This window comes from Sceloporus occidentalis, unplaced genomic scaffold, assembly GCF_023333645.1.
Source record: "Sceloporus occidentalis isolate IW3139 unplaced genomic scaffold, rSceOcc1.0.p SCAF_10, whole genome shotgun sequence".
NCBI classification, from domain to species: domain Eukaryota; kingdom Metazoa; phylum Chordata; class Lepidosauria; order Squamata; family Phrynosomatidae; genus Sceloporus; species Sceloporus occidentalis.
This window is the reverse complement of record NW_028316990.1, coordinates 5,325,556-5,353,272: the sequence shown is the minus strand read 5'-3', so window position 1 is coordinate 5,353,272 and position 27,717 is coordinate 5,325,556. Positions and strand designations below refer to the sequence as shown.

The 27,717-nt window shown below is 41.4% G+C and overlaps 1 protein-coding gene across 1 annotated transcript in view; it reads right to left on the bottom strand.

The window, feature by feature from the left end:
- The window catches only part of CDH13 (cadherin 13), a 669,381-nt gene that overhangs the window by 502,828 nt on the left and 138,836 nt on the right, over positions 1–27,717 (bottom strand). The gene's annotated exons all lie outside the window — the stretch shown is intronic.

Below are 27,717 nucleotides of genomic sequence, written 5' to 3'. Positions count from 1 at the left end.
ATGAAGTTTGACATCACTAAAGAGCTATAGCTTCAGCCAATGGAATCCTAAGATTTGTAGTTTTTCAAGGTCTATAGCCTTCTCTGCCCATGAGTGGTGGGGTCTTACCAAACTACAAATCCCAAGACTCTGTAAGATGGAGCCATGGCAAGTCAAATGGTATTAAACATCATTATTTCTTCAGTGCAGATTAAACCCTGACTCTTCCCTTACCACATTTCAATCTTTCTTGTTTAAAAAAATATAGTATGTTGTGGCCCATGATGTGAGTGGTGACAGGTGATGCGAACATGTATACAAGGAATGATGCCAATGGGAAATGTATTCAAAAAGTGGACACAGATTTTTAAAAATTTATTATTATTATTATTATTTACAGGGGGAAAAAGAAATCTTGCAATCCGAAGTAGGATGAAGATGGGGCAAGAAAATCAGGGGAAGGGGGGGGGGGACAATAAGAAAATCAAATGGAATGAGATTGCAGTTTAATTTTAAAAGTTGGAGTTGGTTGTATTTATAGATATATGAGAGTAATAAATCTCTAATTTGACAAATGCAGTAAATAAATAAATCAGGAATTGACACAGACTATTGATTGTTCCATTTATGGAGATAAGAGAGCGGAATAAACAAGCATACTATTGGAGTGAAAAATCCAGCCCGGAGTTATGGCCGCGCATTTAAGTCCATTGAAATCAATAGTTTCAAGCACCCTTAGCGCTGGATTGGTTTGTGACCTTTAACTTTAAATTGGACAATAAACACTCACCTTCGGGGACCTTTTATCACCATCTTGTCATTCAAGGAATATCTCGTTCAAGTGGTGCTTTTTATGGCAGGTATAAAAAATCTAAAAATTATTTCCCTGGGAATAGCCATTTGTTTACAACTTTAATTTATTTTCATGCACACAAAAAGGCAATAACTCAAGTTGATTGGCCTCTTGTGTTTTTAACAACTCTTAACCACCCAAAAACTCCAGGTCGAGGGAAAGGAAGGTTGCTCTCTTCACATTTGTCCTGGTGGAAGCTAGTGCTTGGAAGAGTGTGCCGTCTATGTATTACCTCTGAGGGCTTAAATGCCTTGAAGGCACCAGATCCCATCTGATTGTGGAAGCTAACCAGGGTCAGCCCTGGTTAGTACTTGGATGAGAGATCACCAATGATTACCAGGTGCTGTGGCTATATTTCAGAGGAAGGAACTGGGAAAACCACCTCTAAGTAATCCTTTTCTAAGAAAATCCTATAAAATTCATGGGGTTGTCATAAGTCAACAGGAGACTTGAAGGAACATGTACAGTTGCCCCTTGAAACTCGCGGGGGAAACATTCCGCCCCCCCCCCCCCCCACACACACACACACTTGCAAGTTCGAAATCTTGCACATATTCAAGCCCCATAGTATTGAATTGGGTGCATGCCTGATAAAGGTTAATAGTGGTCACCCCTCCATGAATTTTCAAGTACGTGGATTTTGAGTCCGCAGACTTGGAGGGGTGACTGTAGACACAGACAAAGTGGTGTTGGCCAATGAGCAACTCTAGGACCACAGACAGCCTTGGTCTAGGTTGAAAAACAGCCTCCAAGACTATCATGTCTTTGATTAGACTTCTAGATGGGAAGGCAGAGTGGTGGGGGGAGAGGTTAAAAAGGGGTGGGCTCAACTATTTGTGGTTTTAGCCGCATAAAATCTTGGTTTTAACCCTACTACCCATTGCAGACATATAGGGGGGATACAGATGGGCAGAAAGGGTTGGTGAGACACGGCCCCTTTCTGCCCCGGATGGAGGCTGCAGCAGACAACTGCTGTGGCCTCTGCAAGGCCTAAAAAGAACCCGCTCGTGGTGGGTTCTTTTTGTGCCAGACACCGGGCACCATTGGTGCATCTCACATGCAAGAATGACATCCACGTGGCATGGCGCTGTTTTGATGCTGTGGTGCGCGGACGTCATCATTGCACTCCCCGTATGGACGGGGGTGAACAATTATGGCTTCGGTGGTGCATGGTAGGGCTTGGGAGTGTGCGGACGCTCCTCTCTCCCGAAGCCTAAAATAAGCCCCAGGCCGGGGCTTTGTGCCAGTCTGTTCCAGGCCTTACTTTCCAACAGATGCAGAACTCTTTTTGGGGGGACTCCCATCTCCCAGATATCATAGCCAGTTACTGTGGATTCTGGAAGGTATGATCACTAGATAATGGGTGCTTCCATTGGAGTGCAAGTGGTGGACCTATTCCAGGTTTTAGTATGAACTATAAAGGAATCAGCTGAGCAGCTGAACTGTAAAGAAGCTAGCCATGATAGAGATTCACCACATTGGACATCACATTCATATCACTGTAGGTCATATCAAGACCTACAGTTTGATTCTTTGCTCTGTGGTCATAGAAACCATTGACTGGAACGGAATGTGATCCAAACAAAATCAATGTGTACAAGTTCTCAACAGGTTTTGCTGTTGTTTTTATGTGCATTCAAGTAGTTTCTATTTTATGGTGATTGTGTCATGGAGTTTTCTTGGCAAGTTTCTTCAGAAGGGGTTTGCCATCGTCATCCTCTGAGGCTGAGAGAATGTGACTTGCCAAAGATCATCCAATAGGTCTACATGGCCGAGCTCAAATTTGAACCCTGGTCTCCAGAATCATAGTGCTGTGCTCAAACCACTACACCACACTGTCTCCCTACTCTCAACAGATTACTCTCCAAGAAGTGTGGCTCTCAACAGAAACAACATTTGCCTAATGTGACATCATTCCTTTATCACTTCTGACCAAATTTTGCTGTTCATTAAAAAAACAAATCCATCCATCATGGGAGATCCATTCACAGATATCCTACTGTCACATCAAATTTAGCCCGAAGGCAGAGACAGATATCAGAGTACACAGTGAATTAGATGATAGCCATTCTTTCAGACAGTAGTAATGTTCTTTAAAACATTGTTAACTTTAGATGTGCCAGAATCAAGCGCCTGTATTTACAAGGAGATTTAGCTTCACAAAACCCTATTAATTCCTCCTAAATCACTGTGCTCTCTTTTTAAAAACTTAATGGAAAAATGTCTGTTCTCCGCTGATTCACACATAGAAGAAGGCAATACTGGGCATATCTCTTTTTAAATGCAATTATCAAATGCCAACCCCAGTAATAATAAAATGCCTATGGTGGATCAATTGGAAGTACAACACTCCAGTCTACAAACTTTGGGGCTAGTTTATCAGTATGGGTGTCTAGGCTAAAAAAGAAACAGCAACAACATTGGTACATTCTTTAAAAAGCTGGCATGAATCGATTTTTTCACATTTTGTTTCCAGAAAAGAGCAATGAACATCACTATGTATGAGACTTCAAAGGTTCAGTGAAATGAACATTCTCCAGAGTGGAGATCTTAGATCCCCAGACAGCTTGGACCAGAGTCATAACAGGGCTTTACGGGTCATAAGGTATAAACATCTCAACTCATTTGAGATGTGGTGCTGATTGCTGAAGAAGAGTGCTGAGGATACCATGGATGGCCAAGAAGACAAACAAATGGGTCCTTAAACAGATCAAGCCTGAACTCTCCCTGGAAGCCAAGGTGATCAAATTGAAGCTGTCATACTTTGGCCACATCATGAGAAGGCATGACTCATAGAGAAAGACAATAATGCTGGGAAAGGTGGAAGGCAGTTGAAAGAGAGGAAGGTCCCATGCCAGACACAACCTAGGAGACCATGGCCATGAGCCTGCAGGACCTGAGTAGGGCAGTGCATGACAGGGGGTCTTGGATATGTCTCATCTACAGGGTTGCCATGGGCCAAGGTTGACTTGATGACAGTTAACAACAAGAAGAAGTCATAACCAGCACTTTGATTTGTGTCCAGCAACAAATTAGCCATCAGTGGAGCTGGGGCAGCAGGGAAGCTGCATGATCCCTGTATCATAGAATACAGCTAAGTAAACCACCATTTCATGTGATTTTTATGATGAACTGATATGAAACGTTGAAAAAGAAATATATTTCAAGTTAATTCATGGAAGCACATTTCTCTACATCCAAGGAAACTGTGAAAGGGGAGGTTAAGAACATCCCAATCAGAATCCAGACAATCTCTTTCATATGCATAAGTTCTCCTATGGACATTGTCCAGTCTGGAATGCTCACATTCAATTCAAGGTGACACAAGCAAAGCTAGACATTGAGTGCTGTTACTCCTTCAGATGTGCATAACGTGCAGATGCACATGGATGTGGATGAGATGTGTGTTCATGTGCATGAGTGTTTATGTTCCCTTGGTTGTGCAATAGGATGCATGTTTGAGGGGGCCTTCAGTTGCACAGCAAGGGCTCCAACAGAAGGATTTGTAGCAGAATCAATGCATAATTCTGCAAGCAGAGATCACACTGCACCATCTGGATCTTGGCCTTTGAACTGCAAATGTATACACAACTTCTGAGAAAAGAATTCAGAGATAGAGCCATGTCAGTCTGGAATATCAGTAGGGAAAAATTCTTGTACTTTCTTTGAGGCCGAGGGAAAGCTGTTGTGGCATAACCTTTCATAGACTTGTCTACTTCCTTAGATGCCTGGAGTGAACATTGCTACAATGTTGTGCTGCAGTGTTAAGCTACACAATGCCTTTTGCTCAGTTAGCCTCAAAGGTGCTACATGATCCCTTTGTATATAACATCTGAGAAATAATTCTCACTGAACTCAATGGCCAAATGATTATGCAGTGGGTTTCCAGCTAAGATTTACTTCTAATCAGACATAGAAATTATGGCAATATTATACCCCTTCCTTCAAATATAGACTGTACAGTCTACAAACAAATGCAGAGCCAACAAGCTCATCTTGGCATTCCCTTCATCTTGGTGTCCAGGGCAACAGCTCAACTTGCTTATCCCCAAGGCCTGCTCCATGGAAATGAGCTTTTAAAGTAGTTTTGTGCCAAATTTATTCCTTCCCAACAGCCTTGCTCTATTTTCTACTCTATTTCTAAGGTTTAATCTAAAAGCAGAAGTGGTCAATATGTTGGAGAGTCCTAAATCCACAAAGTTTTATATTCTCGAAGACTGGATTACTAGCAAGATTGCTTAAGCAGGGAGAACTCTGCAGGGATTGCAGCAAAACAGGTGCTGCAACTCATTCCGAAATAGAGGAGACATACATAGCACACCTTCCACTCTGAACTTTAACAAAATAAAATAAAGCAAGATCCAAGGGACAAAGACTACTCCTTCCAAGGGATGTGTACTTTGTACTCACCAACTTTTAGGCTGCATCCACACTGCAGAAATAATCCAGTTTGACACCACTTTAACTGCCAAGGCTCAATGCTTTGGGATTCTGGGGTTGTAGTTTTGTGAGACATTTAGCCTTCTCTGTCGGAGATTTCTGATGTCACCACAAAGTACAATCCCCAGATTTCCATATCATGAAGCCATGGTAGTTAAAGTGGTGTCAAAATGGATTATTCCCACAATGCGGATGCATCCTTAAAGTGTTTATCATATGAGTACTAAGGATACAGTTCTGTACTGATTTCCTTCATGAAGGAAGCAATGTGTAATTTCTCAGTTTTCTTCACACCAATAGGAAGCCTTGAAACACTATGTAATTTTCAAAAAAACAACAACTATTCACAGTACAGGACTTACTCTGCATAACATTTGCAAAGATTTTTGCATAGAATATCACATTTTCTACACAGAAAATAATATTTCTATTCCAAAATATTATTGTCTGCATGGGAAATAATATCCCCATACATATATATTATTTTCTGCAAAAAAAATGCTGTTTCCTGCATAGAAAATACTGTTTTCTGTGTTAAAGAAAACAAACATGTGCAAAAGGTGTGCAAAATAAGTCCTGAATTGCAAAGAGTCATATCAGTATAGGATTCCCTTCATTAGGCTCTCTTGACACATGGGAAAGAAATCTTCAACCATTTCTTTTTCCAAATATTTTCAAATACTTTTCCATTTTCCATCCCAACTAAATGCATATATCAACACAAAACCTTGTGTAGATTGTCTTTTCACCAAAAAACTACAGAGTCACTCAGAGTGAAAGAAAACAGATTTACAAACCAACATATGTATAATATGATATAATAAAAATTTAATTTATATCCCGCTTTTTGTTACCACTATCAAAGCGGTGTACAACCTTTAAAAAATACAATATATACAATTCCCCCCCTTAAAAAAGGATTAAATAATTCTATCCATTAAAATTACAAATGATAAAAATCTAAAACAATAATACAATAATGAAACAACGGTGGGCAGAGTCTTCGCTTATATATGACTGTGGGGGGGATCTTTACCTGGCCGGGTTCTATTCCGGGAAAGCCTGCCGGAAGAGATCCATCTTGACAGCTTTCTTGAAGCTCTCTAGGTTGGCAATTTGATGGATCTCGTCCAGCAAGCCATTCCATAAAGTGGGAAAGATTGCGTAAAAAGTCCTCTGGGAGGTCACCGTCAATCTGGTCTTTGTGGACTGCAATAAATTCCTCCCAGAGGATCTGAGGGTACGGGGCGGATTGTACGGAAGGAGGCGATCCCTTAAGTAGGTTGGGCCCAAGCCATGGAGGGCTTTAAAGGTAATGACCAACACCTTGTACTGTGCCCGGAAACAAATAGGCAGCCAGTGGAGTGATTTCAATATAGATGTAATATGGTCACTCCTAGTTGTTCCTGTAATCAATCTGGCTGCCATATTTTGTACCAGTTGAAGTTTCTGGACTAGGCACAAGGGTAGCCCCATGTAGAGCGCATTGCAAAAATCAAGTCTTGTGGTTACCAGTGCATGTACTACAGTTTCGAGGTCACCCGGCTCCAGGAAAGGACACAGCTGATGTATCAGCCAGAGCTGATAACAGGCACTCTTGAAATGACTGGAAACAACGTTAATAATAATTAATTATTTAATATTAATAATTAATAATGATATCAATAATTAAACATTTGATTGTCTAATACACCTGAATGTGCCATCTGGATATAGAAAAGCAAAATATGCTTTATAGTCTTCTTTTCTCCCTGCTACCAGGAGTATCTTCTGAAAACATAATTAATGTAAGGTTTTCTTACTGCATTGAGCAACCAACACACCTATTAATTGTGAGCAGTTGGCCATTGATTTAGGCTATTAGAGGAACAGCTGGCTGGCTTCAGCCAACCAAAGCTCTGACATATTTCTAGGAAAGGATGATTTGTAAACTAGGCCGGTCCCTGGCAAAAATCCAGGAACAAATCTAATATCAAATCGTGCTATTTGTCTACGGTGCAATCAACTCAATCCATAACCAAGAGGTTAATGGAGCATGTTGTTCCTGCCACATCACCTTTATTTATGTGCAGGTTACATTGGAGAGGGTGTGTTTTGGTTGCGAGGCACAACAGCAACAGATGATGAGGACACAATTGCTTTGTATGTTGATTTCCCTAACCTCTGAACAATTATAAAACCTGATGAGGAGATAAAACAACATTTTTCTCTGTACACATAGGGACCGGTTGAGATGCTTTTCTTTTTCTTTTTAAGAGACCTCATTTCTTTTCAGTCTATATTCATGGGGTTGTGCACCAAGTAATTAATGCTGGATGAGCACAGTTCATGCCAAAAGGTGTCAGGAAGTCAAACTTTACGACACATGAGTATGAGCGAGTCTGTGTCTGCTCAGACATTTGCGGGTTCTTCCCTGTTGTGGTGTATAGACATGGCCTTATAAGAACTGAGATCCACCTTAATGGCTATGTAGAAGAGGGAATTTCAGTGTGTGGCAGTTGTCATACATGCAATCAAAGTAAATAAATACATACATATCCACCCCCAGTTTAGAGACATGGAGTATGAAAGTCCCAACTTTCCACAGGGTATACTATATGGTGTATCTTGAACATATGCTCTATAGTAGAGCTGAAGGACAGAATGACTTAGCTGAGGCTGTCATACTTTGAGGAACAACTTGGGAGCTGGGGATGTTTAGCCTGGAGAAGAGACGGTTAAGAGATGACATGATGGCCCTGTTTAAATATTTGAAGAGATGTCATATTGAGGAGGGAGCAAGCTTGTTTTCTGCTGCTCCAGAGAACAGGACCTGGATCAATGGATGCAAGCTCCAGGAAAAGAGATTCCTCCTCAACATTAGGAAGAACTTCCTGAGAGTAAGGGCTGTTTGACAGTGGAACACACTCCTACCTCGGAGTGTAATGGAGTCTCCTTCATTGGAGGTCTTTAAACAGAGGCTGGATGGCCATCTGTCAGGGATGCTTTGATTGAGAGTTCCTGCATGGCAGAATGGGGTTGGACTGGATGGCCCTTGTGGTCTCTTCCAACTGTACGATTGTGTCATATCTTGAGAAAAAAATGGATTATTAGAAAGGGCAATGATGCTAGGAACGGTTGAAAGCAGTTAAGAGGAAGACCATCATGCTAGATGGTTAGGCTTGATCAAGGAATACACAGGCCTGGGCCTGCAGGACCTGAACAAGGAGGTTTAGGAGAGTGGTCTTGGAGTTGTCTCATCCACAGGGTGACTATGAGTTGTCTTGAGGGCAGTTAACAACAACAACAACAGTGTTGAAACTCCTATAGCTCTCCAGATTATTATTATTAACTTTTATTTATAAAGCGCTGTAAATTTACACAGCGCTGTACATACAATATTTTTAATTGGATGGTTCTCTGCCCTCAGGCTTACAATCTTGATCAACTGCAAGTCCCATCAGCCTTAGCTGGCATAGCCAATGGCGAGGAATGGTAAGGGCTGCAGCACAACAACTCCAGAAGGCTGTAGGATTCCCATGTCTTTTATACTGACCACATCACACAATTGCACAGGACAGGTGAGCCCCGTTGGGTATGTCTCTGGATTTGTTCTTTTTCGACACACATGGGATGGGGCATCAAGATGTATGAGCTGTTTTGCCTTGCCATGTGTTGTTCCTAATAAGAATCAACCTGTTCATCATCCTAGCTGTCTCTGCCAAATGCTGACCTGAGAGCAGAACCTACTGAAGCATGAAAGCTAGAGTAATGCTCTGCTCCCATAACCCAGAGGTAGAGGGGGAGAAAAATTTATAGACATGCTCACACTAAGTCTCTGTAGGCCATATTGTCCAATTGCACTCCCACATCTGTGCTGATCTCTGCTGTGCTAACACGTTAAAAGCTTTTTTATCATTCTTATTTAAATGAGCTTCAAAATGGTTAAATTCAGAGCCGTACTGGCCATACATACAGAACAGCTGTAATCCAAAGCAAATCCAATGAATTTATCTGTATAGATTGGCATTTCAAGAAGAGGAACATTGGACCCTTCAGATATCTGGGGATTGGAAGACACATCATTCCTAGCCAGCCTACCCAATGGTGTGGTTGCTGTTGTTGTGTTCCTTCAGGTTGTTTCCAACCCATGGAGACCCTATCATGGCGTTTTCTTGGCAAGTTTCTTCAGAGGGAATTTGCCATTGCCATCCTCTGAGGCTGAGAGAGTGTGACTTGACCAAAATGACCCAGTGGATTTCCATGGCAGAGCTGGGATTCAAACCCTGATCTTCAGAGTCATAATAATAATATAATATAATTTATTTATATCCCACCTTTACCTGAAGGAAAATATTCAAACCACTTCACTACACTGGATCGCAAAGGTATGTTAGGGATATGAATTTCTGACTATTCCATCTGGGCATGCAATGACAAATAAACAGACTTCTTCAGAAAGCAGATCACTTTTTAACCTAGAACTGAAAAACAAAGAATATTCTTAGGGTTTTTTGTGGGGTTTTTGGGCTATGTGGCCATGTTCTAGAAGAGTTTATTCCTGATGTTTTGCCAGCATCTGTGGCTGTCATCTTCAGAGAAGGAAGGATATTCTTTCCATCTAGTTCTTTGCTAGGCTGATCTTTTTACATATTCCTAATTCTTATTTACTGGGTTTTAACAAGACATGCCCAAAAGCTCCAAAAAACAAACCAAGGCTACTGAACCATATGTTCCTAACATTCAATATAAAACATTTCCATGGAAAAGACGGTAAAAAGTGGGCATCGGTACATAGAGGGATGGAAATTTATTCATCAATCCAAGGTCTGCGTCTTATCGCAAACTGTTTTTGAACCTTGCTCGGTTTCAAAAATTAAGCAATGTGTGAATGCTGGTGGGTGGCTGGGTAATTTGCCTGAAAATCACAAGCCCAGGCCTCTTAAATATGTGCAACTAACTGGGAAGGGTGGATTTTCATTTGGGGAAGGGTAATAATCCTGGCAATAACAAAATCCCAACCTTAGCAGCACGCCTGGCTCCCATTTGGACGCAGCCGTGGCAGAGCAGTTCAGCCACCAATTAATTCTCTCACACGCCGTTCAGCATAATGGCCCTCCTCTGATCTGGAATGCCTTTTAAAAGTTAAAAATTAAAAGTATGTGCATCAAAATCAAAGCCTCTTTTAGAATTCATCCCCCCCTTAGGCCCTATTAGAAAGCTGACACATACAGTTGGAAAGGCAACTGTTTCGCCACCTGGCAGTGTCTCCACCATGCTCTTTGCAAGCTTTGATCAAGTGTAAGAGCTGGTTTCACAGATTGGGCGACGCGCAGAGAGATGGGGATGTTTGCAAGGACCATGTTCCCTCACTTGCAACACGTTCCACACGTCTTGCTGCCCTTTGACTGGGGACTGTTCCGAAAATGCTAAGCAGGACCAACGATGCATCTTTTGCCTTATTTCATTCTCACGCGCAAGAACAAACCATTTCCAACATTTTCTCCCCACTGGGTGAGCTTCCAAGAGTTTTGTGCATCTCTTTAATTTTTTAAAATTGATTTTATATTATAACATCCACCCTGGTTCCAAGCCCCTTCCCCTGATAGCAGTACACAAAATTGCTTTTCAATTAAGTTACACGGTCGTAGTGCCAACGAAAGATGTCAAAAGTGTTTCCTTACACAGTCAGCTGAAAAATGCTCAAATGCCTCTGGAGGTCCAACATTATTTTTATTTCATTTATGTATATCCAATCACAAAATTGTAAAGTCGGAAGAGGCTGCAAGGGCCAACTTGCCCAATCCCTGCCAGGCAAGAATGCACTACGAAAGCACACCTTACAGGGAGCCATCCAAACTATGCTTAAATACCTCCGAAGATGGAGAGTCCACCACCCTCCAAGTCCATTTATTCCACTGTTAAACAGCTCTTACTTTAAAGACATTCTTCCCAATTTTTAGGTGGAATCTCTTTTCTTGCAATTTTAATGCAATGGCTTGTGTTTTAGGCTTGCGCTGCAGAAAGCAAGCTTTTCTCATCTACGTGACAACTTTTCAAATATTTCAAAGATGGTTGTCATGTCACCTCTCAGTCTTCTCTTCTCCGACTTAAGCATACCCAGATCCCAGTTCCTCAAAAGGTCTGGTTTTCAGACCTTTCATGATTTTGATCATCTTCATTTGGATTTTCAATATCCTTCTTGAACTGGACACAGTATTCCAAGAGATAGGTGACCAAAGCAAAATAGAATGGCACTGCTACTTCCCTCAATCTTTTCTTTATAATTTTGATACAGCCTAAAATTGCATTGCCACCTACTTCTCAGGGTCATGAAGATGTGAGGGAGGGAGATATATAATAATAATAATAATTATTATTATTATTATTATTATTTCTTACCCTCCTCTCCTCACGGTTTGAAATATATATATATATATATATATATATATATATATATAGCCTTGAGCTCACTGGAGGAAAGAAGGAGTATAGCTAATAAGCAGAAGTACAACCATCAGCAACCATCAATTCTTCTTGCAGAAGCAAATTTCATAATTAAATTGTGCTTTGTAATGAGGAGTAATTTCCTTTGACAGGTTGAAATCTAATCTAAATAACACCAAACAATTGTATTGTGCCTTCAAGTGTCCAGAGCACTTCATACGCATTATCTAGCTTCATTCATGTCATTTGAAGTCTTTCTGTGCCCTCTTCCATGACAAAACCATCTAAAGGCTGCGTAAAAGACAGAGGTCTTGTCTGCATAAGCAAAAAACCCCATGCTCACCCTGATGTTGGCTGTTTTCATGATGCATTGCAACTTCCAGCAAAATATTGTGGGTTTCCCTGGTTAATGCGAGTTTGTTCCAGTGTTTTGCCAAAAGCTCAGGGTTAGCATGTGGTTCTGTAGTGTGCAAACAGCTGGATCAGGCCCAGTTTGGATTGGCCAGCTGTTTGCACACCCGTTGCCACAACCCAGCTTCAGTGTTGGACAGTGAACATAAATCAATGACCTAAATTCATTTGTTCATCCCAACTACAGTAGATCCAATGGAATTTGCATAAATATTGACTTACCAAATTATCAATGATTCAGTGGCTCTTTACCATTGGATTTAAGCCAAGGCTACCAAACATTTGATAGTTTCCCATCTTGAGCATTCAAGAGTTTCTGTCTTTCAACTCCATACCTTCGAACTGTCCTGATTTTGCAGAGGCAGTCCCAATTATTTCATTTCTGGGATTTATTTTATTTCTAGGATTAATCCTCTGTCATCCTACTTGGTAAGCTGCTTTTAAAAAAGTCCCAGTTTTACTATTCTCTTCCCATTTTTCCCCTTTGTCCTCAGCTTATTTCATTTGCTGCAAATGGAATTCAGAGGCAGCTTGGACTGAATGAATTCATCAAGAGACAAAGAGGTTTAATTTTGCTCTTCCCTGTAGACTCCGGCAAAAGCAAACTGCAACACCTCTACAAGCTTGTGTGGTCTACCTCATTCCTATCTTTTCCCATGCTGATCACACTGCGATGTTGTTTGGATGCATATCTCATTTGGGAAATGTTGAAGGGCATGATCTACAGCATATTTCACATGAAAGACAACATGAAAAAGGCCTCCATGTCCTGAGGATAAGGGGAGAGAAGGGAAAGTTCATATCATCACCTGCGCCAGGGAAAACTGACAACCTAAGAGAATTCTCTTTATAAAAATTGATTTGTTTTGGTAGCAAAGAGGGGATTTTTTAAAATTTAAACTACCTCAAGTACATTTCTTTCCTCCAGACATGCCATAAATCACTCTCCTTTGGAGCTGGCTGCTATTGTCAGTAATTTTAATGTGCTATGTGATATTTCTTTATTTGTCACAGTCATTGTCCCCACTAGTGATATTCCGGTAGTGAGTCCAAAAGGTAACTATTTCACATTCGTGGCCCACACACATACACAAACATAAAAGGGGAAAAACAATCTGAAAGTGAAATATATACATGGATATGTACATGCATATCAAAGTACACAGAATGCAAACCAAGCTGAAAGCAGTCAAGTCTATTGAAAGACACAGGATGCAAACCAAGCTGAAAGTAGTCAAATCTATTGAAACACACACACACACAATTAAAAATTAAGAGGTAAACCAATTAAAAGTCCTTGGAGAACAACAAAGGATTTTGCAAGATGTTAAAATCAACATAGATACCTGATAAGCTTTGCAAGTTTCTTTTTTTAGGGGATGAGAGTTCTTCAAAGAGAGAACTAGTGTGATCTAGTGGCTTGAGCGTTGGACTATTGGGACCAGTGTTCGATTCCCAGTTCAGCCATGAAACCAACTGGGGGTGACCTTGGGTAAGTCACACTTTCTCAGCCTCAAGGGAAGGCAATGGCAAACCTCCTCTGAGGAAATCTTGCCAAGAAAATTCCAGGATAGGTTTGCTTTAGGGTCACCATAAATCAGAAATGATGTGAAGGTAAACAGCAACAACAACATTCTACAAAGAGGGTACCATTACTGAGAAGCTCCAACAACTTGGAGGGGGCAAGCTGGAGAAAGATCTTCAGTGAAGATCCTAATGCACTTTGATTTATGTACACAGGTAGCAGCATCCATCCATAATGGACCATCATCTGTACAATGTCCTATGAAGATCTGTATGGATACCAGGGAAACACCTTGCATTTCTGGCAGGAATTTGGTCTCTGTTATTTTTGTTTTTGTTCTGAGCATTTCTTTGTCTGGACTTTTCAACATTTTGAAAGCCTGATTGTTCTGGGATTTATTCATATTTTTTTCCACTTGCTTCTCTTACTACTGTATTTCGACTGTTTTGAATTTTTAGGAAGAAGACTAGGAATGGGGAAAGTAGCAATGAAAGAACTAGACAAGATCCTAAAGTGTAAAGAGATACAACAATTAGGTCCTAAAGTTAGAACTGTCCAAGCCAAAACCATGTATGGAGGCGAGAGCTGGACAGTGACGAAAGCCACAGCAGTGTCGAAATTGAATGCATGTGTGAACAATATACAAAGTAATAGGCAGCACCACATGTATGAACTCATGTTCAACTTTGTAGTTTCAGTAAGGACATGTCTACATGGGACAAATAAAATGATCTCACCTTGTTTCCACAGTGAGCATCCAGATGATTTACAAGACAATTCTGACCAAATCGGAGCCTTTCCAGCACTGTAGGATTTTAATCTAAAGAAAGTAATTGGAGATCTACTCCAGCTTTGAGTGGCAAATCTAGATATTCTCCCAGAGGTTTCTATTGCCGAGCAGGATTTTGAACCCTGGTTTCTGGAGACATAGTCCAAAGCCCAAACCACTTCACCATGCTTTGTGTGAAATTTGCACAGAATAAATCCCAAAGGGTGAAGATTCTTATCATCCAAGATTCTCTTTGTCAGGATTCTGCAACACTTGAGAAATGTGGGTTTTCTCCATCTTAAAACAAATACTTTGAATAGTCTTCCCATCCCTCTCTGAGAGCAGAAAGGATGAGTTCTTTTGTGTTATGAACCTATTTCATGTAGTAATGGGAAACCATCAGGGGATTCGCTCTGCTGTGTCAGCTTCTTGTGTTTGGTGTACACAATCTGTATCTCCTGCACTAAGTTGCTGTAGTAACAGATGCTCTTCAGAGGACCCCCCCACTGTCTGACTCATTGAAAGTGCAACTTTTTCAAAGAACATGACTGAGACACCTTTAAGCACCCCTGGCAAATCTGTTCATAAATCCCCCAGAGTGGAAATAAATTGAGCTAAGAGCACCAAGGCAACCGGCAAAGGGTCGGGAAAGAAATCCATCATTAAATTCCAGCAGACCCAAGAAGCCACCAATGGACATGCAGAGTACCCCTGCTATGTGCGCTCCTCCAGGATCTGAAGGCTTGCATGCTCAGGGAAAATGCAATCCATCACATGTGCGACAGAAGAGGTCAGCCATTAATTAACATCTAAATTAAAGCTTTTCAAGGAACGGTCACAACTGCCTTTGTTTTGACATTTAAATCACTGGCAATTCTACTTCCTGACACAGCAGGGGAGGCTTGCTGTCCCAGTGCATTTCATTAATTGCCATCATTTTTCATGTATACCGTTTTGATTTATTGTCATTTTTTGAAAAAAGAAAATCTAAAAGCACTCCCCCCTTCCACAACCCACAATTCATGTATGTTGGAGGTAAAATGTGATTAATGTGACACAGGGCCCGAACAGACAGGCCAAAATAAAGCTGCTTCAGGTCACTTTGGAGGTATGCTGTTTAAATGACGCATGCATCTTAAGAGGCCAGATGTTGTGCTGAAGCTGCACTCCAGTCCTTAGGACTGGAGCATGGCTTCGGCATGGCTTCCGGCTTCTTAGGACACACGAATCATTTAAACAGCATACCTTCAAAGTGACCTGAAGCAGCTTTATTTTGGCCTGTCTGTTTGGTCCCACAGTGATTTTTCCACATGTGACACGGATGGTTTGGTTATCATCTTTCATCCCAACATGAACCTGTACCTACTGCTGGAAATAAACTTCGGTGTTTTCCCAGACTAACTAAAAGGTAACTTCCCTAGCTACCCCAGTTCAAGACGGATGTAGACAAACTGGAGCATGTCCAGAGGAGAGTCACCAAAATGGTGAAAGGTCTGGAAGCCATGTCTTGCGAGAAGCAACCAAGCGAGCTGGGTAGATTTAGTATAGAGAAGGTTAAGTGGTGACATGATGGCCATGTTTGTTTTTAGGGATGTAATAATAATAATAATAATAATAATAATAATAATAATAATAATAATAATTTTTATTTATATCCCAACTCTCATTTAAATCATTCAAACTGAGACAGAGAGACGGGTGTCTTGGGGTATTCTATATGATGATCTGTATCGGGGGGGGGGGGCTATGTAGATTACTCAGAGAAGGTCATATTGAGGATGGAGCAAACTTGTTTTCTGCTGCTCAAGACACAGAGCAATGGATTCAAATTATATGAAAGGAGATTCCACCTAAACATTTGGAAGAAGCTCCTGATGGCAAGAGCTGTTCAACAGTGGAAGAAACTGCCTCAAAAGGTGGCAGCATCTCTTTCATTGGAGGTTTTTAAGCAGATACCAGATTGACATCTCTCAGGAGTTGTGTCTTCCTGCATGGCAGAATAAGGTTGGACTGGACGGTTCTTAGGGTCTTTTCCAAATCGCTGATTCTATTACATTAAACCAGTAATGTAACTGTAGTTTGTTGTTGTTTTCCTTCAAATCATTTCCAACTTATGCAGCCCTATCATGGGGTTTTCTGGAGCTAAGAGTATGTGACTTGCCGAAGGTTACCCAATGGGTTTCTTTGGCCAAAGGGAGAAATCAAACCCAAGTCTCCAAGGGTCCTAATCAGAAGCACAAACAGCTACATTGTACATTGCCTTTGTTATTAGAAGAACTAACTAGTTATTTGTCTTTGTACCAACTGAGATAAAGAATGGACTTTTTACTCTTGCTGAAAGACCTGTTGCTGGGTGTTCAACATCATCTCTGTCTGGGTGGTCATGGCCCAAAGCAGTCACTAATAACTACCAATAAAGTTTTAAGTAACTCTTCAGGACATGAATGCTAATCACGCCTTGCCACAATTTATGATCTTCATAAAAACATTTTATGAATATTATTTTGTTTTGACAAAGAGACTCTTTGATACATAACACTCAGGATTTTTAACTACAGAGTGATGAATAGGCTGTAGGTTTATTTTGCTGTTTCGGTTATGTGATTAATTGTTATTAATTTCTCCTGCCCCCATTTTATTTATTCACTTGAAAAAGTTGCACCTTATTTGGAGATGACAGTTTTCTATGTCAAATGTCTGTTTTGCAACCTTGCACTTGATATGTGAGGTTTTTATATTGGGGTGGGGGGATGAGCAGAACGTTTGCTTTATTTAAAACATTTATTAAAAAATAACATAGGCAGGGGCCGGGTTTAAGATTTATTATTAGTATTAGTATTATTAGTATTTTGCATTAAAAAAACATAACATATTGAAATTCAGTAATCAATCATGCCCCATGTGGTGTGATGTCCAATGTGGTCAATTGTGCCACTGTAATGACGAACCTGGTTGCATTGCAGAATTAGTGCAGTTTGATACTGCTTTAACTGCCACAGCTCAGTGCTATGGAATTCTGGGATTTCTAGTTTTCTGAAATATTTAGCTTTCTCTGTCAGAGGGAAAGCCAAATTCTACCAGTTTTCATGTCTGAGTGGGGATTCGAACTCTGGTTTTCTGGAGTCCTAGCCCAACAATGGATTAGAAGCCATTGTGGTGTAGTAGTTTGAGCATTGGACTCCAATTCTGGAGACCAGGATTCGAATCCCAGGTGGGCCACAGAAACCCACTGAGCAATCCTGGCTGTGTCACACTCTCTCAGCTTCACAGGACGGTAATAGCAAACTCCTTCCAAAGAAACATGCCAAGAAAACCCCATGATAGGTTTTCCTTAGAGTTGCCATAAGATGGGAATGACTTGAAGCACATAACAATAACAACAAGTCCAATACACAAACCACTACATCACTTTGGCCCATGGAAGGTACTGATGGCATGGTCCCTCCCGTATCAGAGGTAGTGTGACTTAATATATAATACTGGGTACTGGAGAATATGAATGGGATGGTGCTTTTGTGATAATGTTCTGCTTGGGGTCTTCAGAGGGGAACATAGCTGGCAACTGTAGAACTGGAACATGCACTAGATAAGCCTGAGGTCTGATCCAGCATGTCGCTTTTGTAGGAGCAAAGGGACTGCTGGCATAAATCTGCAAGCACCCGGAAGACAAAAATCAAGATTCAAAGCAGTATTGTTTCCAGCAGGCGGAAGAATCTTAATTGTTTCATATGGCCTTTGGTCCTTTCCTAGAGCAGCGAACCAGAACCTACTAGATGAAAGGCAAATCCTGCATCCAAGTACGAAGAATCAAAGGCACAAGTACAGAATGAGGAAGACCCACCTTGGCAGTCACATTCAGGTGTCTTAGCGGATCATAGCCAGGAGTGAATTTAGCTGACTATGAGACTGGAATGCTAAGCACCTGCTAAATAAGCTAATGCACTGTATTAGGCTGCATTAATAGAAGCACACTGTCTGCTGCAGACCATGAGAAGTAATAGAGATATTCCTCTCTTCTGTACCTGTCAGGTTATCACTGAGCTATTGGCTGAGATTCTACATCAGGAAATCTCTGCATGCAGCGTCATGCATACTAGTGCTATGCAACCTCTAGGATGAATGTCAATGATGAGCAGCTGAACCAAGACACAAAATGTGCATCTGAATGCACAATCAAATGTACATGTGCACAACCATGCACAACCATATACATGTGCTTCTGCAACCTCGAACTGAATGAGGATATTCTGCATTGGACAACCATGTTCCACTGCTTCTACAAGGAAACTTACATATGTGTAAGACACCAACAGGATTACAGTAAGTTTACCTAGTCTTGGATACCACAGACATCCAAAGGAAAAGAACTAGATTGGCAAGCAGCTTGGAAACTGATTCTGATGAGAAGCACTTGAAGGAACTGAATATATTGAGCAAGAAGAAGAGAAGGTTAATGGGAGAAATTATAACAGTCTTCAAATAGCTGGAGGACTGGTATATTGCCCTTCTTGTATGGGACTTTATTACATAGGCCTAGTTCCTGCCACAATTAAAACAAAATGGGTGCATACAAGTTTGGGAGTGTCCATTATTGGATATCTCTTCAATAGTACAATGTGCTATTTTTGCAATGGAGAGTCCCTCATGCTCTCTTTCACCTCCCTCCTTAACCCCACTTTACTACCCTATGCCCTACCCAGTGTGTCTTTCAGTTTTATTTTTAACCCAGTTTAAAGTTGTGCTAATGCAATTTAATTTGTAAAAAGAAAATAAAAGAAATTGCAGGGAGGATAGAAAAACAGCTTGCTTGGGAATAGCAGTGGGCAGAAAAGAAAGGGGAAGAGGAAAGGACATGACTGCTAGTAATAAAACTATCATGTCAGCAATGCTTTGCATTTGTGGATTATTGGGACTGCAGTGTGATTGGGAGCTCATTGATTGGTTTCCCCCGTCAATTTAAAGGGACATTCTAACAACTCTACAAAGGTAAGGCAGTGACAAGATGATGTTGTGTGGTAAGTATTGCCAAATATACTATTATTAGCTTTTACACTGGTATTCAAAATTTTGTCTTCATAGAGCTGAAAGTCACCAAATGGTCCATGAAATCCAATCTCCTGCCATGCAGGAATATACAGATAAAGCACTCCTGAGTGATGCCCATCCAACTTCTCTTTAACAACTTCCAAAGAAAAACACACAACCACTTTCCAGAGTAGTCTGTTCCACTGTCAAATAGCCTTTAAAGTCAAGGAGGGCTTTCTAAGGTTGAGATGGAATCTCTTTTCTTACAATTTGAAACCACTGGTTCATGTCCAAGGAGTTCAAGGGGGTTACTCCAGCAAGGAGGATTTGGACCAGTGAATGGAAATGGGGAGGATGCAGATTTTTCCTAAATATTGGGTGATAACTGCTGAATTGTAAGAATGTTTTGACAGTGGAACAGACTGACCCAGGAGGTGGAAGCATTCTTGCTGGAGATGTTTGAGAAATGTCTGGATGGCCATCTGCTGAGCTGATGCAGTTGCAAAGTTCCTGCAATGAGCAAGAAGTTGGACTGAGTGACCTTCAAAGACACTTCCAACTCTTCTGATTTCCTGGAAACAGCAGGAAAGTTTCATTTGCCACAAAATCAAAAATGTCAGCTGTAGTCAAATAGCCGGAGGAGGATGGCAAATGATATAGTAGCAGAGGAGTCTTTCCCAGTATCACAGGGAACTGCAAAGACCTAAGATGAAGCCCTACTGTTTTTCTCAGTGATGGATGGGTGGAGGGGAGGACAACAATAACACTTTACTAGTCCTTTTAGGAACTCATCAAAAGATAAAGAAAGGAGGAAAGCAGCAACAAGAAATTAAGAACATATACCAGAATGCTTCCACCGCTGCTACATGAGTTTGCCTGCTGTGCCCTATTTTTCTTTGTCGTGTGAAAATTTTCTGAGACTAGAGGATTTTGGAAGTGTGTGTTGGGGAGAGAAATACAGAGAAAGAGAAACAAAAGAACAGTTGCAAAAGTAAGTTGTTGTGGTGATGCAGGTGATCTGTCAAGTACCTGATCCTTTCTTTATCAGTATGGTTGGTTACTCAAGATGTCCCAAATTTCATGATAGGATTCAGTGTCTTGGGGACATATTTTTATAGTTTGGATTAAAATCCAAAATGGATTCATTGTCCGGGAAAGCAGCCAAAGGGCTGATAAGGCAGCTAGTTCTCAAACAAACAAAGCCCCTCCCAGCACAGCAAAGTCAGTGTAAGCTACACAGTCCTGGAGATTCACAGTAGTTCTACCAAAGGGATTACCAAGAGAATTGTCAGACGGTCCGAGGTTCAGGGCAACAGATAGGCAGGTCGATAAAGCAGTCTAAGGTCAAGGTTTCCGGGTAGTCAAGACAAGAAGCCAAAGGAGCCAGAGACAGAGTCTTTCCTCTAAAAGATATCCACTGGCAAAGAACCACACATGCTCCAGGTGCTTAAGAAGGCAAGGAGCCGGCCTTCAGCTGTGTCTGGTTACGAAGACGCTTCTGATAAAGCCTCCGAGATCTTCGAAGGCCCTCTCTTTCTGCTCGACGCTCATTGAAGGTAGGAACACTGCCCAGATCCCACTCCATGTCCACAGCCTCGGCACCAGGCAAACTTGACTGCTGAACCTCTGGAGGGGCCATAGGCTCTGCTCCAGCAGAACTAGGGCCAGCCTCTGGCTCCTCCATTACAGGTTCAAGCCCCAGGGGCTCTGGCTCCTCCATTACAGGTTCAGGTCCCAGGGGCTCTAGCTCATCCTCTGAGTCCTCCAAACCATCCTCCAGGCTGGGCATGACATTCATTAACAGGGAAACTACCAGCCACTGCTGTTGCAATGATGATGAGAGTGTTTGCCTTGGAGATGAGAAATGGGAGAAGTCATAGATGTTTATCACACTATACTCTTAAAGTGCTACTATTCCACTTTGACTCCTCTAGCTGCCTCCTATTGCATTCTGGGATTGGCAGTTTTAAGGAGGGGTATTTAGAATTCTCAGGCAGAGAAGTTCTCTACCTGAGAATTCTAAATACCCCTCCTTAAAACTGCCAATCCCAGAATGCAACAGGAGGCAGCTAGAGGAGTCAAAGTGGAATAGTAGCACTTTAAGAGTATAGTGTGATAAACATCATGGTCTTTGCTGCTTTAGATGGCAAGATGAGACCTAGGGCTCTTTCAGATGACACAGTTATAGCAATATAGCTGCGTCCAGACTGCAGAAATAATCCATTTTCAACACCACTTTAATTGCCATGTATCAATGCTATGGAATTCTGAGAACTGTAGGCTCACAAAACTACAATTTGCAGATTTCCATAGCATTGAGCCATGGCAGTTGAAGTAGTGTCAAACAGGATTCTTTCTGCAGTGTAGATGCAGCGTATGATTCCACTTGAGTTGCTGTGGCTGCACCAATGGCATCCTGTGGTTTGTAGTTTGGTGAGGCATTAGAGAGCTCAGAGTGTGTATTCTAAACAATGGTCCCTAAACTACAAATCCCAGGATTCCTTAGGATTGAACCACGGCAGTTAAACTAGAATCATAACGTTAGAATTGTGTAGTCTGATAAGGCTCCTACCACAGTTGTCCTCAACCTTTGGTGTCCTAGAGGTTTCATCTTTTATCCCCAGACTCTCTCCCTGTTGCCAATGAGGGCTGAGGGTTCTGGGAGCTAAAGTTCAAAATATCTAGAGGGTTAAAATAATAATAATAATAATAATAATAATAATAATAAAATTTTATTTATATACCGCCCTGTGGCGAACCAATCCGGGCGGTTTACAGCATTAAAATAACATACAGCATAAAAACAATTTATTTCCCTCCCCCCTTAAAAGTTATTAAACAACATATCTAATTTAAAACCACAATAACTAGTTAAAATAACAATAAATTAAACAAAATAATACCAACCAATAAACCACTGCAACTTCAGTTCTAAAGAAAAGGGGGCTTTGGAGACATTACTGAGGAGGGGGAAATCCTAAGATCCTGAGGCCGGGATATTTCAGTCTGGGAAGGCCTGCCTGAAGAGATCCGTCTTGACAGCCTTTTTGAAGCTGTCCAAAGATGTTAATTGACGGATCTCATCCGGCAGGCCGTTCCAGAGCCTAGGGGCGACAACAGAGAAAGCCCTCCGAGAACAGAGAAGTTGAGAACCGATGTAGCTTGGTGACACAATGCAGAATTAATGCAGTTTGACACCACTTTAAATGTCATGATTCCATCCTAGGCCATCATGGGATTTGTAGCTTCTGGTGGCACCAGAGCACTCTGAGAGAGGAGGCTAAATATCTCTCAAAACTGGAAATTCAACAATTGCAAAGCATTCAGCTATAGCAGTTAAAGCAGTGTCAAACTGCATTAATTGTGCAGTGTAGATGCACCTCCAATGGGCTTAATTCTATAGAGAAAGTTGTGTCCTTGTCTTAACTTAATGAGCAGTGCAGTCTTTCTTTGAACTCTTCCCATAGTGGTTAAACCATCCTCTCTGTTATTTTATCTTATATTTTAACCAGAGGCCTTCTCCATCATCGGTGTAAATTAACAGTCATGTTTTAACACACGCTCCCCATTCCAAACCCTGCATTGCACTTGATTTCATTGCTCAGTGGGAGGCATTTTTAAAAAGTTTGCTGACAGTGTGAAACAAGTTTTGTTTTATTGCTTCCGCCTGAATACAGATTAGAAGGGGGTGGAGGAAAAGATACAACAGCCTCTTCTCTTTTGGCCTTTTTTCTTATTTTTGTGAGTTTCATGTGTAATCAACACAATGGCATAAGCAACTAACTAGCAACCATGTAAAAGCAGCTACAGCATGATCCTCAAACTTATTCCTGACTAACATTAAACAATCAGGAAAATGGGGGTGGAGAGAAACTCAGTTGCATTCGAATAAAATATGAATGTTTCTTTCATCCTTCAGCCAAGAATTAAAAGTGCTTGGTTTATTTGAGACTACAAAAGCAATCACCGCTTTGCGTAGTTGCTCTATTAATTTGCATACTCATGGTGGGCCGTGCATGCAACTACGGCTGCTAAATTACATTGTTCTTGAGTAATGGTGACATTAAAAAAATGCTCAGTGTAGTCAAATAGACAATAAAACTTATTGATGAGTCTGCAGAAAAGCTGCGACTATAACGGCATTCCTCCACTAAATTGTCTTCAGAAGAAATAGTGTTGGCCTTGCCCACTAAGGTTCAGATGGGAAGCATACTTTCCAATCTATGGAGCCCCAGATGCTCTTGGACTCTAAGGGGCTGAACAGACTAGCATAAAGAGCCAACTTCAGGGTGGTGTGGGGGCATGGTGACCACACGGCGCATGCCCTGCCTCCGCCCCTGAACTGGTGTCACATCGCTCACCAGATCAGATGATGGGCAGTGTGGGAACGCTCCTGCGGCACAGCAATTACATGCTATGCAACACAGAAGTAGAGAAGAGCTGTGGTGGTTGCAAAAGGGGTACCCTTTTCACTGGAAAAGGGCTGTATTGGGGTTGCAGTGTACAGTTGCAGTGGCCCCAGTCTAGCACTCAAAGGGTGGCATAGAGCAACCCCTTTTTGGCTGTCTGTTTCAGCCCTAAGTCTCTGAATCCCTGACCACCAGCCAAGCTTACTAGGCTTTGTTAGAGTTTTAGGCCCCCCAAATCTGGCAGACCAAGTTCTACCCCTTTACCTTTAATCCTAACCGCTACCAATATATGGACCCCAAGTTCTTTTCAAAAGTTGACTTCAGCTCTTGGGTGGAACTATGTCCCCTATTCCTTGGCTAAATAAAGACTAATTACATTTGTGATTTGTTTCTGTTTATCTTCTCTCTCTCTGATTATTTATGCCTTCCTTCTTCCATGTTGCTTAATTACCAATTGGAAATACAAATATCTTTCCAGTGATCTCCAGGTCCTATTTTAAGATTTTGGATAGTGTTGGAATAATGGCCCTTTACAGCCAGCCTGAGGGCAGAGTTGGGGTGCAGTGTCCTGATGATGCCCACCTGACTCCACCCCCAGGGCACCCTGATGCTGCGTGCTGCTCCAAATGGCACACAGCATCATGGCACGCCTCCAGCGATGTGTCCAGATGACACAGCACCAAAGGGGTGCCATAGAGCCATGCTGCCATGGCTATGGTACCCTTTGGAGGGCGAAAAAGGAGCCATGAGGTTGCAGCGGCCCCAATCCAGCCAGGAAAGGGGTGGTCTGTAGAGTCTCCATGTTGCCAAGTTATGTATGTTCACTTGGCAGTAAGCATTTCTCCTTTAATCGGATTTTATACTTAAGTAACCCATGGGAGGGACCATAGCTGAGAAGTCCTTGGTTTGTATCTTCCAATTAACTCTCTAGATGACCTACAAACAATTTTTCAGCCTCAATCCTCCACCTGCAAATTGGCAATCATGCCCGCAGATCATGTCAGTTTTCTGTAAAGATTATCATGTTAAGGCACTGTTGCTTTCAGTGATTCCTCCTCATGGGGTTGTGAAGTTACAAGAGTGATTCATGGGTCTGTCATTCCTGCTAGGAACATGGGTGGGCTGGCCTTTGTCACAGCATAACACAATTAGAGTGCCCACACCCCCAATGATAGTGTAGCCTTCAAACCATCATAACAGGGACCTACAACTTCTGATCTGATTAAATTATCTAGAACTGTGGCTCTTACAATCCATCGCGATTGAACATTGTGTATCAAGCCAATTTGGTCTCTCTGATTAGAACCGCCTCATTTCTTAGAAACAATGAACAGAAGCCTTTCCTCTCTTCTCTTGCAACTAAATATTAATTATTGTGTCTTAATTATTGTGTCAGTTTCACACCAGTGCAATTCGCTGGGTCATCGCAGATCGTGCAATCAAATGTGGCTTGAACAGCTTGTCTTTTCAATATCGTTGGACAGAGAATCAAAGGGGAAAGGAGGGAATCAGCAAGACATGTTTAGGCTCCAGAGCACTATGGTGTGGCCAGGAACAATGGACAATTAAATGTATGGGAACATTGTTTGTCCTTGCTGCTAAAAACCCATCACTGATTCATTCAAAATACCTTTCCAAATAAGCTTACAATCTTATTCCTTTATTTTCACCTATAGTTTTGCCCCCTCTCTTTTTTCTTCTCTTTTCTTTCTTCCCCACATTGTGTAAGGATATCACTCTACAGATACACATATAAAGGAGAGTTGGTCTAAGGCAGTGGTGGGGGGAAAAACAGCCCTATAGTCCAACACCTATCATCCCTGGCAGGGATAAGACTCAAACCACATCTGGAAAGCCGTATGTTCCCAACTGTGCTCTAAGATCTTCATGACAGTTTATAGATTCAAAAAAACACAGTTAAAACAACACAGTTAATTCATCTTGGATGACTATATTTTGATGCTATACTATCCCCCTTCAGCTTAGAAGTAAGGATTCACATAATACAACATTCTTGCAAGCAGCAAACCATCATGAAGGAGGGACAAGTACACTACAATATTTTATTCTGTCAGGGATGGGTATAATGTACATTTCAGATACTGCTGAACTGAAACTTTTCTGCAAGCACACCTCGCCATTAGCTATGCTGGTTAAGATTGATGGGATCTGGAGCCCAGCAACATCTGGAAGTCCACATAAATCCCATCTCACTCTATGAGGCCATAATTGAATCACAGGATTGCCTTTTCTTCATATCTACCAGCCCATTTCACAGGTTTACCACCACAGAGAGAATAAAGATGCAAATACAGTAGTAGAAGAACATGCTCTTGGACTTGTTTCCATGATTTCTTAGTTGTAACACTGCTCACAATGCCATTTGTTTCATCAAAACAGTAACCTCAGAAGTTCATACACCTAAACTTGAGGGCCTAACCAAGCACAGAGATTCTGAATATGATGTTCAAAAATCAAACATATCCTCTTAAAAGAAAACAAAACAGAAGGAGCTGTGAAATTTCACACTGGCAAATGTTATTTTGGAAAGATGTCCATTTGAAACAAGCACAACAGAAAACAAGTGGAAGTCTCAGATATGCATGACTTTGGAAAGACAAAATATTCCCAAGTGCTTCTTTACGCCTAGACAGACTAAAACAAGACATCCAAAAAGGGAGAAAGCAATAGTAGTTGGCAGTGAAAACCCAGTATTGTCTTAAGGGAGAAGCCATTGCAGAAAAGTTGAAAACAGAGAATGCTTTGATTCATTTAACATCGTTTAGGAAGCAGTCTTTGGGAGGTGACAACCTTCTGTGAAATGTAGATCTTAGGTTTCTTTTGTCTTTTGTGTAAACAATATCATGACTCATTGGAAGTGTGTACAATCTCTCTTGCACCAGTTGAGAAATACCAAAGGCCTGGACAGATTTGCCCAATCAGGTAAAAAGGATGACAAAGGATGGGGAATGAAAGCAAGAGCTGTCTACCAATTCTTCTCATCTGCAGAAAGGTCGCATCATACTCTTGGAAAATGTACAGTTAGATTAAGATGCTTACAGTTCCATCACCACAACAGAGACAAAGCAAAACTAAGACCTTCTCAAATCACACAGTTTCTTCTGAAGACTGGATGCCAATGATGTCAGGTTGCCAACAACTCCCTAAACAACTATGGGTCATTTCTACATTGAGACCCATGAGGGAAACCGGTTTTGATCCATGGAAGACCAAGTCTTGAACTTTTTATACACAGCAAATAAAATCAGAAATTTGAAATGGGGTCTTGGCTGCTATTGGGAAGCATACTAAATCTATTGGTGGATGCTGGGTCAAGACTTATATAACTTGTACTGGTCTACTCTGGTTGGAACTAACAATAGAATTTAGACTGGTCACAATTTATCTTTCATTTTCCTCTTCCTATTAGCACCAGAATCATGCAACTCAAGAGCAGACAGTACTATTAAGACCTCATGGTCCATTTCATTTTATCCATCTAACAAGCTCACAAGCACATGTTGCACTGGTGCCAACATTTTAATGTGACACCTGTCTAGTGGAAATAGGGCTTGTCCAGCCAACTCTTTCATCTACCTCACCAAAGATACCATTTGGCCATGGAAGTCCCTAATGAAAGGAAGCCATATTTTGACTCAAAAGCCAAGGACTAAATTGCAAGGGTCAATAGGAAGGTCAAGTGTGCCAATGCCAGCAAACAAACTCAGCTGCAAGTCAAGATTCTTCTCCATCAAGGACGCCCTTTCCCAGAGCAAAACAGACAATGGCTAAAGCATTCAGGAGAAAGGTCAACAGATCATTCCCAGTGTCCATGTAGATATTCCAGCCAACCATTGAGTAAAGTACAGGTCCCTTTCAA